Source organism: Cupressus sempervirens, chromosome 10 (assembly GCF_028749045.1).
Source record: "Cupressus sempervirens isolate cs-2001-9-10 chromosome 10, ASM2874904v1, whole genome shotgun sequence".
Taxonomy (NCBI): domain Eukaryota; kingdom Viridiplantae; phylum Streptophyta; class Pinopsida; order Cupressales; family Cupressaceae; genus Cupressus; species Cupressus sempervirens.
The window spans coordinates 990,366,136-990,383,110 of NC_143127.1; positions in this window are offsets into that span (position 1 = coordinate 990,366,136).

Here is a 16,975-nt window from a genome sequence, read left to right on the forward strand (position 1 = left end):
AAGCTATGAAGAATTTGATAATGTCAATGACTAAAAAATAGCCTTTGAAATGTAGAACAAGCTAAAAGAAATCTATGGAGGTGATGATAATGTGAGAAGAGCCAAAGCAGAAAATCTAAGAGGATAATTTGACCAGATGAGGATGAGAGAGGATAAAAACATTGCCAAATATATTGAAAGAGTTAAAGTAGTTGTCAGTGCTATCAAGGCTTCTAGAGGAGATATTGAGGAGGAAATAGTTGTAAGTAAAGTTCCTAGAACATTACTTCCCATTTATGCAATTAGAGTTTCTACAATTCAAGAAAGAAGATGTGAAGCAAATCGTAAGATAAATTTTGAAGCCAAAGTAGGAAGATTGACTGCATTTGAGCTAGATAACTATGATAAATATGTTCTAGCTTCCAAGAACATTGAGTTAGCATTTGAACCCAAACTTTCACTCAAGGAAAAAGGTAAGAAGCTAAATGATTCTTAGTTAGAAAGTGAAGAAGAATTAGAATAGAGTTTAGACAGTGATCTTGAGGTAGTTAAAGCTCTGCTTGCAAGAAAATGTTCTAGAGGCAGAGGGAAATACAAAGGTAAGGTTCCTCTAATTTGTTTTTCATGTGACAAAATTGGTCATATTGTTGCTAGGTGCTCAAACAAGAAAAACAAGGATAAGAAGAAAGGTCACAAGTGCATTGGCAAGAAAGATTTCAAATCATTCAAGGACAAAGGTAAGAAAACATTTTTCATGACTAAGGATTCTAATGATTCTGATGAAGAAGAAGAAGAAATTGTTTACGTTGTTGTGAAAGATGAATTTGATAATGATGAGGAAATGAAACTTATCTCTCATGTAAGAAAGAATGATACATGGATCATAGATAGTGGTTTCTCTCACCATATAACTGGTGATAAAACTAAGTTTGAACAATTTGAAGACTATGATAGTGGTAGTGTGAGGTTTGGTAATAATGAACCTTGTTATATAAAATGAAGAGGAAGAATTTTACTAACCAAGGAGCTTGTATGTGATAATGCATATTGGGTAGAAGGTCTAAAACACAATTTGTTGAGTGTGGCACAACTACTCAATAATGGATTCAAAGTGGAATTCATGCATGGAAAAGCAAGACTGCTAGATGACAAAGGAAAGCTAATTGGATTAGGCATACATACAAAAGGTAACTTGTTCTAAATTGAACTTGGTGAATGTTCATGTTTTATTGCTCAAGTTGAAGAAAGTTGGTTATGGCATAGAAGGTTGTGTCATGTGAACTTTGATAACTTGGTGAAAATAAGCAAATTTAGAAAAGTAAGAGGCATTCCTAGTATAAAGAAACCTAATGTTGGTCTATGCAAGAATTTTTAGATTGGTAAGATGGGAAAAACTAGTTTTAAAAGTAAGAACTATAAGTCTAAAGAAGTTTTCAAAATTGTCCATATTGATTTGTGTGGACCTATTGGAATTGAAAGCTATACTGGAGAAAAGTTCTCCATTCTTTTCGTTGATGATTACTCTGGAATGATGATTGTTATGTACTTGAGAGAGAAATCAAAAGCTTTTGAAAATTTCAAGTGGTATTTGGCTAGAGCAGAAAAGGAAATAGGCAAAAGACTGAAATGCTTGAGGTCAGAAAAAAGTGGTGAATTCATCTCCCATGAGTTCAATAAATTTTGCATTGAAAGGGGAATCAAAAGATAGGTATAAGCTCCTGGCACTCCTAAGAAAAATGAAATAGCTGAAAGGAGGAACAGATCTATCATGTACTATGCAAGAACTTTAATGATTGAAAAGAACATTGCTATCAAATGCTGGAAGGAATCTATCAACATTGCAGTTCATACCTTGAACCGAGTACAGTTGAAGAAGGACTCATTCAAAACCCCCTATAAGTTATGGTATGGCTATAAACCTAATGTAAGTTACCTAAAAGTATTTGGAAGTAAATGTTACATTTTGAAAGAATTTAGAAAAGGTAAATTTGATGTGAAAGGTGATGAAGGAATATTTTTGAGATATTCTTGCAAAAGCACAGCATATAGATGTTTGAATTTGTCTACTCACAAAGTCATAGAAAGTGCACATGTGAAAGTTGATGAGTTTGCAGAAAGGATTGAAGAAAAAAGCAAAAAGGAACCAAAAGATTATAAGAGATTTGTTTTCATTGAACCTAATATGGTGCCAGATACATCTGTCAATCAAGAATCTTTTACTATCGAGTCTTCGATAACTAAGTTGTAGGAAGTTCAAACTGAGTTGAAAGAAACCAAGTTACAATCAGATGCTACCAAGCCAATACCTATCGAGTCTGAAGGACCTGAGTAGTAGACAGAATAGCCAGAACCTAAAGTTGAAGTGCAAGAGGATGACAGTGCAATTCATTCAAAAGGCAAGGAACCTATTTTAGCTAAGTATGTAAGGAGACATCATGCACCAGATCAGATCATTGGAGACAAATTTGAAGGTACTATGACAAGAAGTAAGCTAAAAGGTACTTGTTTACTTGCTGATTTTGAACCTAGAAGTGTCAAAGATGCATTAGAAAATGAAAGTTGGATTGAGGCTATGAATGGAGAGATACAACAAATTGAGAAAAATAAAACATGGACTCTTGTATCTAGGCTAAAAGATAAAAATGTGATTGAAACTAAGTGGGTATTCATAAATAAGTTGAATAAATATGGTAAGGTGTCAAGGAAAAAAGTTAGACTAGTATGCAAAGGATACTCTCAAGAAGAAGGAATAGACTATGGAGAGACTTTTTCTCCTATTGCAAGATTAGAAGGTGTTAGGACCCTACTTGCATATGTTGCATACAAAGGATTTAAGGATTATCAAATGGATGTCAAGTCAACATTTCTCAATGGTATATTGGATGAAGAAGTCTACATTGAACAACCTAAAGGTTTTGTTGATCCAAACAAGAAGGACATGGTCTGCAAATTAAAAGAAATGTTGCTTTCACTTGAATTAATGAAATTAAAAGAACTTTACTATAGGAGTTGCTAAAGCTAATTGAAAATTTCTTGATTATACTTCAAACTTATTTCTCCTTTAGATTATTTTACAAATGAATGATGCTATAGGAGATATTCTTCATCACATTTTTCATAAACTAATAAAATCAGATAATTTTACTGCAATAGTTTTTTAAGCCCTAAAATATTTACAAATCATTTGTTTTTTTAGAATCATATTTGAAAATTACTTATTTTGGATCACATTTAAAAAAATTTCATGAAGAAGATAAGTGTTTAGATTACACTTATAATATATATGTTAAGGATTAAACAAAGAACTTCTCTAACTCTTTCATCTTTATGATAAATTCAATTTAATTGTTGGAAAAGAAACTATTGATTATTTGATTTGAAAAATTGATCGTGAAAATAAATTTAGATAATGTAATCAATAAATGTTATACTTAGTTAGGCTTGTATTGTAAAATGGTTCAAATTAAACTATTGATGAAATGAACCTTGTTTTTCCTAGAAATTGATGAAGTATCAATAGTAAGATCTATAATTTTAAATACACTCTACATGTTATTTAAGTCTTCCCTAAATCTAGTTGTGGTATTGTTTTTCCTTTTAATGAATTGCAAAAGCCCTCTTCATGAGTATAGGGTTAAAGTTATTTGAAAGTGCATAAAGGTCTACTTTGGTCTAAGAAAAGGTATAGTTTTTTATAGAGGAAGGTATTTGTTTAACTACAATTTCCTTCTGTTGTAGCTAATAACTTTGATCAAAGTACAAGACTCAGTGAAGGAGGGTTTTTACAGTTTATAAGGTATGATAGTTACCAATTTGTTCAAAATAAATTACATTGACTAATAGTTAACAATCTGATTTTGTGATCTCTTGTGGCAGGGAATATTTAGCAATGGCCAAAATGTTAGTTTTGTTTAGCTTGGATAGTTATTCATCCATATGTTATTATTTAGTGCTCAATTAATTATTTTATTAATAAATTAATTAGAGTTGGGACAAATATTTATTAATTAATTGACTCCTTTTAGAGGAAATTGGAATCCAACTTGATTAGGGTTGTTAAGTTGTTTTAATTTTGACTATTAATTGAGAATCAATCTCAGTCATGGGTTTTCCAACAGGAGTAATATATAAGGGGATCAAGGGGGCATTTGGAGAACACAAGTTGTAGAAGAATTTGCAGTGATAGAAAATAGTCTTGTAGTGTTAGCAAAAGGCACAGTAATAGTGTTGGAGATAGCAATGGAGGAATATCAACATGAGAAATTAGGAGGTTGTCAGAGCTCTACTAGTGAGAGGAAAGGAATCTTTTATCTCTTGATTTGTTGAACTATAAATATAATTTCTCATCTATAGAACTAGTTTTCCCTTAGGTAGTTGGAATTACAATAGGAAAGGTAAACTTGTAGGTGGGGGGGGGGTGTGAATCAATAGTTTAAACTTTGACCCATGAAAACATTGACCACACATCCATCTCATACATTCACTAAGTAAACTGAAATATCATATAAAGCATGTACATCTAAATCTTATAAACCAGTAAATATTTACACATATATGACACTAGATATGATTACCCAAAAACCCTCCAATGAGAAGGTAAAACTAGGGTAGGGATGACACCCACAAATATTCACTACTATAGTACTAAAGTTTATCCAATGAAGGTTACAATGTTTTGATCATGAAACATGATCTACCCTATGAAAAGTTTTCCCTGTTAAAAGCTTACAAAGACTGTTAGGTCTCACCCTATTAAAAGATTTCAACACCCTATTAGAAGTGTGCCTTGTTAAAGGAATTCAACTTACAATTAAGTAAGCACCTTGTTAGAAAATTTCAATATAGCATTTTAGGACTACTCTATTAAGAGATTTAACTAATTCACCTATTAGAATGTCTCAGCATTGATCCTGTGGTTAGCACTTTGTTGCTTGATTACAGATCACCTCTAAACTGATGTATTCTTGATCATATGTCTCTTTGTTGTGTACTATTTTCTTCCTTTGTTCTCCTTTAACTGATTTTGCATTGCAATTTTAATTCACAATTCCTTAGCCACCATGAATGCTCTATTTTTTCATGCAAACTTCTCTCTTCACTCCTTCCACATGCCATAGAAATTTCAGGGTTTGTCCTCCTTAAGAATATTTAGGTGAATTAGGGTTAGGTATGATTCAATGGTTGTGATTCATCCATTTTTTCCCTTAAACTTCCCTTTATCTAATTGGATGAATGTACTTCATAGGGATTCCAACTTAAAATTCGTCCTTATCTCCAAAATATCATAATTTAATCTATAAGTCAGCTCAAAAATGGTTTACATGGTAGTTTTTGTCAATACAAACAACTATGACAAAACTGTATTACTTGGCTCTTGAAGTCTCTGATGCTTGACATATACTAATTTCTACACTGTGACTCAACATCTGAATGAATCGACATACATTGCTTACTCGACATCTATATCACTCAGCATACATTGTCTACTTGACACTTGAGTGACTCAGCACTCACTGTGGACTCGACATGCTCTATCTTCTACATGTGCTCGACATATACTACTTGTTCGGCATGAACTAAGTAAATGACTTAAGTGTATAGACACTCACTTGTCAAAACCAATCTAAGCAACATTTTGCTAGGGATAATTTGTCCAAAAATATTGTGTTTATTGTGTTGCTAATTTATTTCTTTATTTTTATAAGTGAATTTTTTGTTATTTTATATTTTGATATTACGTGTGAGTTCATTTTTTACAGTTTAATAATTATCTAAGATAGGAGATTAATAATCAGTGACTATAATAAGAATATTCACATGGTATTAGAGCATTGTTGAGGGTACAGAAGTTTTTCCAAAATAAAGAAATCAAGGTTTTATAAAACTTAAGTTTATCTCTTTAGATTTATTATTGCTTTTATCCCTTGAGACGACTTCAGCTAGTTTGAGAGATTAGGACAAATTGGATGGTTCCTCAAATTTTGGTGTTTGAAAGGCCAAACTTTCTTTATTGTTGAAAGAAAATACTATCAAGGATTGTGTTACCACTATTGTAGTTGTACATACAAATGTGACACATCTTTCAACATACAAGAAGGATGATGGCAAGGTGAGGAGGACAATCCTTGATGTTGTCAAGGATCATATTGTTCTACATATCTCAAAGCTAGATACAATAAAGAAGATGTGGGATGCCATTCTAAATCTATACCAGAATGCTACCACCAATAGGAGGATGATACTTAGAGAGAAGTTGAAGAATACTCAGATGAACTAGAGAGAAGATGTCACAAGTTACCTCACCAGGTTTAGACTTAAGATAGAAGCTATTAGAGATAGCCCTAGAGATGAAAAGCTAGTGAGAATAGCCCTAAATGATTTTACTAAGAAATGGGGTGTCTTTATTCAAGTTTTTAGTGGATGAGATACCTTACCTAGTTGGGATTGAGTATGGACTAATTTCATTCAGGAGGAGTTTAGATTAAGTCTTGTCAATCAGGTCAACAAGAATCAAAATAGTGAAGTGGAACAAGAGAACGTTTCCATAGCAGGAAAAGGGAAAGAAAAGAAGGGGTCTAGAAAATGATCAAATTAAAAAAGTGAGAAGAAGAAGAAGAAATTTTCTAAGGTCAAGTGCTTTGGTTGTCAGGAGTATGGTAACTAGGTCAGTATTTTCCTAGAAAGAAAGAAGACAAAGAAGTAGGTGGAACCTTCAACAAGTACAAAAGAAGTCTCCAGTAGAATGGAAGATGAGTTTTCACTCATAGCTTGTATGGTTAGCTAAACCTCTCAATGTGTTTGGTATATAGATAGTGGGGTGTCATTTCATATGACAAGAGTTAGAGAGTACTTCTCTAGTTATAAGTTAGAGAACACCAATATGCAAATTTCTATTGAAAACTTGTCTGGAAACTCAACCTAATTGGGAAAGGGGACTATTTAGTTTCAAAGGGAGAATGGAAAGATAATTCCACTTCATGATGTATTTCATGTGCTAGGATTAAGAATAAATTTGATTTCTATATTTGTTCTTCAAGATAGGTGGTATAATGCACTCTTTAGAGGGACACATATGTTGGTTAAGCTTAAGGATTGGAAATTACCCATAACTATTGGAGTTAGGAATGGTCACCTTTATAGGTTATAGTTTGATACTTCTAAGGAACTCATGAAAAGTAGTAATCCTAAAGATCTTGTAGATCTATGGCATAGGAGGATTGGTCATATTCATCATGGAGCACTTAAATTGCTTCGTGAGATGGTGATATGTGTTTCAAAGGTGAGCACTGAGCATGATGATGTATACAAGGGATGTGTGTTGAGGAAGTTTACAAAAGAATCTTTTCCAAGGAATGACACCAGATCTAAAGGTGTTTTTGATCTAGAACATTCAGATGTATGTGGAGTAATGTTGACAAATTCTCTCAGAGGATATGAGTACTATGTTACTTTTATCAACGATTTCTCTAGGAAGACTTGGATATTCTTCTTGAAGACCAATGATGAGGTTTTCACTCAATTCTAAGAGTTCAAGGCTCTTGTAAAGAAATCATTATGAAGGAAGATCAAGATTCTTTAGCCAAACAATCAAGGATAGTACAAAGGAAATAATTTCTAGGAGTTTTATAAGTTACCAGGGAAGGAATCGAGAGAGAGTGGATTGTTCCTTACAATCTAAATAGGGTAAAAATGGATCTTTAACAATGCCTCTAACATTCACCAAGTGCTATTCACATGCTATTTTAGAGTTGATATGGGATACGTAATGGAAATGCTTGAAATTAGATATGATAAATACCTCATGATGGAACATTTCTTGAAGTACCTGTTTTCTAATGCCTAGGCACAGTTTTTGGAAATTCTACAACCTTCTCTCTATTGGAAATGATGAGATGGAGAAAACCCAGAAAACTTTAATCCTTCTAAGCATAGATTGACCTTGACCTAGATAGTGGGGAACAATCTTACTCTAGGGCACAATTGTGCCCCAAAAATTCAACCTTAACTTGTACAACTCTGATGAACATTCTATTCACTAATCTCAGAAGGTTTTTGAAAAGGGTATCCAAATTGGTACTCCAATTCTCAAAACAACACTTGCATATATATGAAAATAGGGTTTTGGGGTGGCTATATAGGGTTTTTCCTTAGTCAAACCCACATTTTGCTGATTTCCACCTCAAAAAATACCCAAATATAATAGAATATATGTGTGTATTGAATGTGTAATTCCAAGATCTAATCCACTAGATTGAAACCCTAGAAAGAATATATATTAGAAAATAATGCATAGACATGAATAAGATAAGAAAGCATACCAAGCCCCCAAGGCTAAAGTACTCCTACCAAACTCATAATCTATAATTGTTATGCCATGACTATATCTTTGAATGCTTGAATATTGACAATGGTGAATCAAGGAAGATTGGATCTATCTTGCTCCAAATAGATGTTCACAATGGTATATTCATAACAATGCATGATATCCACAATAGCTTGATCTTATATATTATGGCCTTGCAATCTTGCATGTTTATAGCATCATCTTGTTCTCTTGTTATCTCTTGATTCTAGTTTTAAATGGATGAAAAAGAGAGTCTTTATATAGAGGTTTCAAGATGAGGCTTATAGAGTAATGTGAGGACCCATAATTCAAATTTCACCTCGAATTATGGTCCAATAATAATAACCACTTAAGGAGGGAAAATAATTAAATGAATATCAAATTAAAACCCTTCCGCATTCAGATCCAAAAGCTTGACATTGATTTCAGAGCCCTTTAGGACAAAATTTGAAAAGGTTGATCAAATCTTGAAAATTATGAATGATGCCCTCGACCCTAACCTAGGTTAGGGATGACTTTGACCTTGCCCTAGGTTAGGGTCAACCTAGTCAACCTTTCCCTAGGTCAAGGTCAACCTAGGGGTCCATATCCAGCTGGTGTAGAAAATAGGAGGTCCTAAGGATTCCCAGAAACCTAGAAATGATATTAGAATAGTACTAAGTGCCAAGAATAGGCACAAAATCCTATGATGAAAATGATGAGGTCTAGAAGGACCTATTCTTAAGTCCTACCTAGATAATAGAGCCATAAAGGAGGGAAATTAAGGATAATCTTCGAGATCCTAACCCTAATTTCACCTAGAACAAAGGAATCAAGTGCAAACTGTGTCCTAAATGCAAGTCTATCATAATAAATGTACTAAAAGAGGGTGCTAAACATACCAAGATGGAAGTGATTCCATTTTAAGATGATACATTTAGCCCACACTTTAGCTTAGATATGACACTACTTGAATATGTAAGCTAAATTAAGAAAACATCATAGTAAATAAAAAGGATATATCCAAGTCCTCGATATAGACATCCTGCAAAAAAATTGATAGAACCTACAATACACAAGGTTAATGAAAATACATAAGTCATCTAAAGCTTACTAAATGATACTTGAGAAGTGCATAAAGCCCCTTATGCCTATTGTTTCATCTTTCTATTTTTGAAGGGTGAAATAGGGTGATAAGGATAACTCTATATATTGGATATGCAATTTTTTGAAAATATCTTTCTTAAACTAATTAGAAGGATTCTTACTCTTTCTAAACTAATTCAAGGAGTTAGGTATCGAAATCATGATTCCAATGCCATTGACAACAATAAAAATGGAGTTCACAAACTCAAGTTATAATGAAAAGAGAGGATGTCTATCTAAATCCATAAAAAGGAGAATGTGAGTTTACCATGGCTAAACCTTAAAAAAAACACTAAATTTAACTATAAATAATGAAAAGGAAGTCATACTTACTCATTCTTACCTTTTTTAGATTTGAACAAAGGAAGCAAGATGTCGAGGAGAAAAAAACTTCGAGTGGCACACATGGAACTTCTGAGTCAATGCTAAGCTAACAAACGGTGATTTCTCGAGGTGAGTTTGTTGTTTATTTTTGTACTTTACAAATATTAGATTTTTGTAGGAAAGGTTGACCTTGACCCTTAAAGGTTGACCCTAACCCAGTAATGTCAACCTTGACCCAAGAAGGTCAATATAAATTGGAAGATCTCCACCTATTCTAAGATGAGGTCATCATTGACCCTGACCAAAAAAGGTCGACCTTGAGCCTGGCCTAAGTGAGATCAACCTTGACCTAGTCAAGTTGAATTTTCATATTTGATGACGTAGAAGACTAATATGTGTATACACTAATATGTTAGCAAGAAACACTAATCTTTTTTAAAAAATAAAGCATTAACTAACAAGATCAATATAACATATATGAGAGACTAAAGAGGAACCCCTAATTAGGAATGTGAGCCAAATAAATGGACTCTCCCAATAGGAATTAGCTCTTTGCTTTGTAGATGAGTCTAAGTAAAAGATTAGTATGTATGATCAAAGGGCTTCAATTTTGCTTCAATGGTGGGGATGGATAATGGCAATTTGGTAGCTTTGTGAGCTCTCAATTTGGCATTATAAGGGTATGGTTAAGGGCTTTAGCTTCTCAAACTAGCATTATAACTTTAACTCAAGGATTGTGATGAAATGGCTTGGGAGGGGATCCAATTTATAGGCAAGAGGCTTGAGGGATGGAGGGCTAAGATGGAATGAAAGGAGAAAGCTTATGGAGGGCTCAAATTGAATGAGAGGAGAGCACATGGATTGTACTTCCTTATAGCCAATTAGGGAGTGACACATGTCATAGGGTGAGAGGATGGAGGAAAGGACAAGGATGAGTCAACAAAGGAGGCTCAAGGGATAATATCTTCATAAAGACCCTTCATAATGGTTTGTAAGAGAAATGAATGTGTTTGTAAGAGTCTTTATGGCTTTGTAAGAGCATTGAAGGCTTAGTGGTTGGGATATTTTGGAGGGAGTTGAGATTGTTGACTTTGCTTGGCTTAGGAAAGTCTCAAGCTTGCTTAGGGAATGTGACAAGGTTGGGGGGGTGGGGATTAGAGGTGATTTAGGATTAGACTAAGCTTGTTAGAGATATGCAAGTGGATGGCATTTAATGAGGGTGGATGAGTTAGTGGTTAAGCTTGGTTAGTATTGGTGGATGGGGTGAATTGAGCTAAATGGAGGATTAGAGATAGGCTTAGGATGAGGATGAAGACCTTCTAGAAGAGTCTAGAACTTCCTAGGATGAGGATAAAAGATTTTTTAGGAAATAAATAAAGTTTTATTTATTTCATGGGTTTGGGTTGAGGAGATATTCATTAAAACATTTTTATTAAACATGAGGATTAATATTTAACCTTAATTAAATATTTTGAGTTGGGATTAAGGGTAGAAAATGATGGGATTAGCCTTTAATTGAAATTAAAGAAGGATTAGAAGATTTTGGAAGAGGTTAGTGATCTTAAGGAAATTGGCCAAGTTTTGGGAAAAAAATAAATTAAATATTTATTTTGAGATTTTTGGTCAATTTATTAATTAAATAATTAATAAATAAAGAAATAATATTTAAAGAAGATTTCAACATTTTTGGGAGGGATTCCTTAATTATATATTTTTAATTAAGACAAGGGGATTTAATGGCATAAAAATAAATTAATTAATTAAATAAATAATTAATTAATAAATGATGATGTCATCAGGGACTTTTTCAAAAAATAAAAATACTTTATTTTCTAATGGATTTTAGGTGTCTACATTTTGCCCCTCTTTGATGTGATGTCGTGGCATGACATCAAAGATAAGAAAATAAGATGTCCAAGGCTAAAGCAGAAGAGGAGAGAATGGATTGCAAGATGCCCCCTCAAGAAGGCGGTGGGGAGAGAAAGTGAGGCGTGACAGCTTCTTGAAAAAATACAAGAATCCAGGATGAGAAAAGAGACTCAGATTAGCAAAGAGAAGGGGTTGAATTAGCTAAAACTCTCACTATGGGAGAATGATAAAGGGAGGTCAGAGGCACAAGAGGAAGCAAGCTTAAGACTTCAGGGAAAGTGGAGGATGAAGGAGCAGAGCGCTATAAAAAGGAATCCAGGATAGGGAGATGGATGAGGAGATTATAAAGCTGATGCAACAGGATTTCAAAGAGTCAGATTGGTGGAAGATGGGTTTCAAAGATCCCTAGGACTAGGATTGTGGATCTCGAAAGGTGAGGCTTGGTGGATTGATTGGATTGGTGGATCCCTAAGACTAGGATTGTGGATCCCTAAAGCTAAAAGTGAAAATTGATTCAAAGAGATACTGATGCATAAGCTGGGGTAGGAGAGACAGATGCTGGATATGGATGGGGGATAATGGAGATGAAGGGAATCTATTGAAGCTTTTTTGAGCAGGGGGACACTTCAAAGAGAAGTACCACCATGTAGTTGAGCACTAGATTTTCTATAGGACTGTTGGTTAATTGCCAAGGTTACCAAGAACATCAAGGCCTTTTCACCAACTATCCAGAGGACTGACGAACTAACTCAAAACAAGCACGCAAAGATTGCCCCAGCATCACACATGATTCCCAAAGGAATCAGCATGGAATTGACACTAGGTAACCCACAAGAAAAAAAGAAAAATAAACAAAAGACCTGATCAAGACCTTACGCTTAGATTTTTCCATTCGCAGTATACCATGATATGGAAGATCATGTCAACCTCGAGGAGGGAACAAAAGGATTTCTTGGAAAAGATACTTCAAGACTCAAAAGGGAAGATTCCAAATCAAAAGAAAGCGAAAATCCAAAAGAGAACCATTTGCCAACAAGATGGGTGGGACAAGGTACTAATAGACCAAGATCAAATAGGAGAAAAGCTATATCCTACAAGGATCTATTGAGGAGCACCTAAGTTGATGGATCTGGATGAGTGATGCATTTGGCAAGCTGAACTGAGAAGGAGAACACTTTGGTGATAGGAGATCTAGCTAAAGGATGCATTGGAATAGCTAACCAAGGGTTGTGCTATGTGTGTAAGATGCTGATCAAGGAGTAATTGACACGAAAGCTGGATAGATACAATGGTACTAAGCTAAAGAGGATATACAAGCTAACAGACCAAGATATGTTACAAATGTACAAGGTTTTTCATGTTTTTATTTTTGTGAGATGGAAATGTTCGTGAAGGGTGGGATTTTTGTAATAGTTGATAGGCGGATAGGTAGATGGTTTGTGAAAAGCTTAAGGAAAATGGGATTCTTTGTGTGCATGTGATAGGATACAAGCTAAGATACAAGATTATTTACAAGTTGGAATATGGTACAAGCTTTGGACAAGATTTGGATATACAAGCTATGATACAAGGGATGATACAAGATTTACAAGCTGGGGTACAAGATTTACAAGCTGAGGTACAAGATTTACAAGCTGTACAAGAGGTATTTACAAGCTTCATCAGATTTTGGATATTTGGTTGGAACACCAAGGAAACAAGCAGGTGTGTTATGGGATGGTGGGTCAATGGATGAAGGATAGGATAGTGATAGATAATGGATTAGTCTTAGTACACAAGGTGCTTGAATTACTAGGTTTTCACCAAGGTACCTATCCAAGGCACTTGAATTGCCAAGTTTTCACCATTGGACACTTATTTCTCTTCACTATTTTTTTGTAATTTTCAAAAGCTGGGTATACCAAAGATCTTCAAGCATAGAACTTCTTGAGATGAATGATGTTAGTATAATCATTCAAGAGTTCTCCTTTTGGTGTAGATAGCTGATAGGCTTTGAAGCCAAAGGAGGTAGTGACAACATAAGGACCAAGTCAGGTAGGTTCAAACTTGCCTTTCTTTTCGTGATCGGCTTGGACTTTTATATTTTCTTTAAGGACCATGTCACCTGGCTAAAAGTGTCGTGGGAGCACCTTCTTGTTGCAATTCCTTTTGAGATGAGTTTGATAGATTGTGAGATGATCATAAGCTTGTTGTCACTTCACTTCTAAGAGATCTAGCTGGGTGAGCTGAGCTACTCTGTATTCTTCATCTGATATTTGCCCCTGCAAAGATATGCGCAAGGAGGGAAGTTCAACCTCTAGGGGTAGTACTACTTCAGCACCATAGACTAAGGAGTATGGAGTTGTGCTTGTGGATGTACAAAAGGAATTTTGATAGGCCCATAGGGCTAGATTTATTTGTAGGTGCCAATTGAGACCAGAATCATTGACAACTTTTTTTAGGATTTTGAGGAGGGTTTTGTTAGTTGTCTCTACCTGGTCATTACCTTGTGGGAAATATGGGCTAGAAAAATGGTGATGGATGCAGAGGGAAGTGCATAATTCTTCCATGTTGAGATTTTCAAAGTTACCTCTGTGGTCAGTGAATATGGTGGATGGGATCCCAAAGTGGCAAACAATGTGGTACAAGATGAACTTGGAGACCTGAACTCCTGTAGCTGAGACTAGGGGGACTGCTTCCACCCATTTAGTGAAATAGTCTATAGCTGTTATTATCCATTTATGTCCATCAGATGAGAGAGGTGTGATAGTTCCAACTAGATCGAGGCCCCAACAAGCGAAAGGCCAAGGTGGTGTAATAGGCTATAGATCTTGAGCTAGAGCATGCACAAGATTTTGTGCTGCTGACATGGGAGACACTTTCTGACAAAGTCATAGGAGTCTTCTTTAATGGTAGGCCAAAAGTAGCCTCCTCTAAGGATTTTTTGTGCGAGGACAATACCACTCATGTGGGCACCGCAAAGTTTGGAGTGTACTTCTTTTAACTCCATCGTGGCCTCATTTTTATCTAAACATCGAGAGAGAGTATTGTGATAACCCCAACGATATAGGGTATTGGCTATGATAACATAGCAGGATAATTTTTGGATGAGGTTCTGGCATTGGGTATGTGTGAGGTGATGGGATACGATGCCATCATTAAGGTAAGCGTAAATCTCATGGTACCAAGGGGATTGGGGACCAACCAAGATACAAACATGATTTGAGTCATCATTTGCATAGGTACGTGTGAGGAGCTGCTCGACTAAAAACTCATACTATGTAGCTGCTTGAGGAATTTCCAAGAGCGAGCCGATAGTAGCCATAGCATCTACTGCTTTTTTCTGCATTCGAGGCACTTGTGTAAACTAAAGCTTTGTAAAATGATAGGTTAGCTAATCAACTAGCTCTTTGTCGGGTAATAGCTTTTCATCTTTGGTTTGATATTCATTGAGGACTTGCTTGATGATGAGTTGAGAATTACCAAAGATTTGTAACTCAGTAATGTTCCATTCTATGGCTATCTTTAATCCTGCTATGAGAGCCTCATATTCAGCTATATTGTTGGTGCTAGGGAATTGTAGCTTGAAAGCTTTTGGAATGTAATCTCCTTGAGGTGTGACCAACAATATTCCTATCCCTGATCCATGAGATCTGTATGAGCCATCAAAGTAAAGTTTCCATGGGGGTTGTTCTTCAATTAGACAAATATGCTCCTCTGGAAACTCTATGATCAAAGGATATGCATCTATTAGAGGTGCATCAACTAGGTGATCTACTATAGCTTACCTTTTGATTGCCTTTCCATCCACATATTGGATGTCAAATTCGCTAAGGAGCATAACCCATTTGGCCAAACGACCTGTAAGTGTTGTTCTGGAGAGCATATACTTGAGAGGGTCGATCTTGGAGACTAGTTGGATGGTATGACTTAGCATGTAGTTTCAAAGATTTTGAGTTGAGAAAACAACTGCCAAACAAGCTTTTTCCATAGGAGTATAATTGAGTTCATAACCTACTAGGGTTCTACTAATGTATTAGATGGCTCTTTCTCTACCGTAGTCATCAAGCTATGCTAGAAGTGCCCCTAGAGCAGTAGGCATTGTTGATATGTACAAGATCAAAGGATGACCAAGAACTGGTGGAACCAAGATAGGGGGATTGGTGAGATACTTCTTGAGATGATTGAAGCTACTCTAACATAAAGGATCCCACTTGAAGTTCTCATCCTTCTTTAGTAAATGTGCAAATGGTGTACACTTATCTACAAGCTGGGAGATGAAGCACTGAATGGATTGAAGCTTTCCCTGAAGAGAGTGAAGCTATCACAGTGTCTGGGGAGGAGGCATTTCTAAGATAGCCTTGACCTTCTTGGGGTCGATCTCTATACCTCGTTTAGAAACTATAAAGCCTAGAAGCTTGCCAGATGTGACCCCAAAGACACACTTCTTGAGATTTAGCATGAGATGATATTTCGCTAACCTATCAAAGACTTTCTCCAGGTCAGCAAGATGATCCATGAAGGTGTGAGATTTAACCAAGATATTATCCACATAATCCTCCAAAATGCTATGGATGAGATCATGAAAAATGGTTGTCATAGCTCTTTGATAGGTAGCCCCAGCATTCTTTAGGCCAAAAGGCATCATGTTGTAACAAAAGGTTCCCCAAGGGGTAGTGAATGTTGTCTTATGCTGATCCTCTTTTGCAATCTTGATTTGATTGTACCCAAAAAATCCATCCATGAGGGACAAAATTTCATGTCCAGCTATAAGATATACAATCATATCTATGTCGGGCAAGGGAAAATCATCTTTTGGACAAGCTTTGTTAAGATCTCTGAAATTAGTGCAGATTCTGAAGTCACCGGAAGGTTTAGTCACGGGGACCATGTTGGAGATCCACTCTGAGTAGTCGATAGGTTAGATAACCTTAGCAGCTAACATTCTTTCTAATTCAGACTTGACCAGTAATGCCACCTTGGGGTGCATTTTTCTAAGCTTTTGTCTGGCAGGCTTAATCTTTGGATCAACTGCAAGATGATGAACTGCAACCTTTGGATCAAGTCCTAGCATATCTTGATATGGCCATGCAAATTGGCCAATTTTCTCTCTTAAGGCCTCAAAGAGGAGGTTAGCTTGGTCTTGTGATAGGGATGTAGCAATGTGAACAAGTCTAGGGATCTCTAAAGAATCGATGTTGACTTCTCTAGTATCCTCAATTAGAATAGAAGACACCTTTGGTCGATTATCTTGAGGAGGCAATGCTAAATCCTCATGTTCTGCTTGTGACTTTGGATTTTCTTGCTAAGGGGTTCCCTTTGCTGCCTTAGCTAGTCTCGAATTCACCTTAGTTC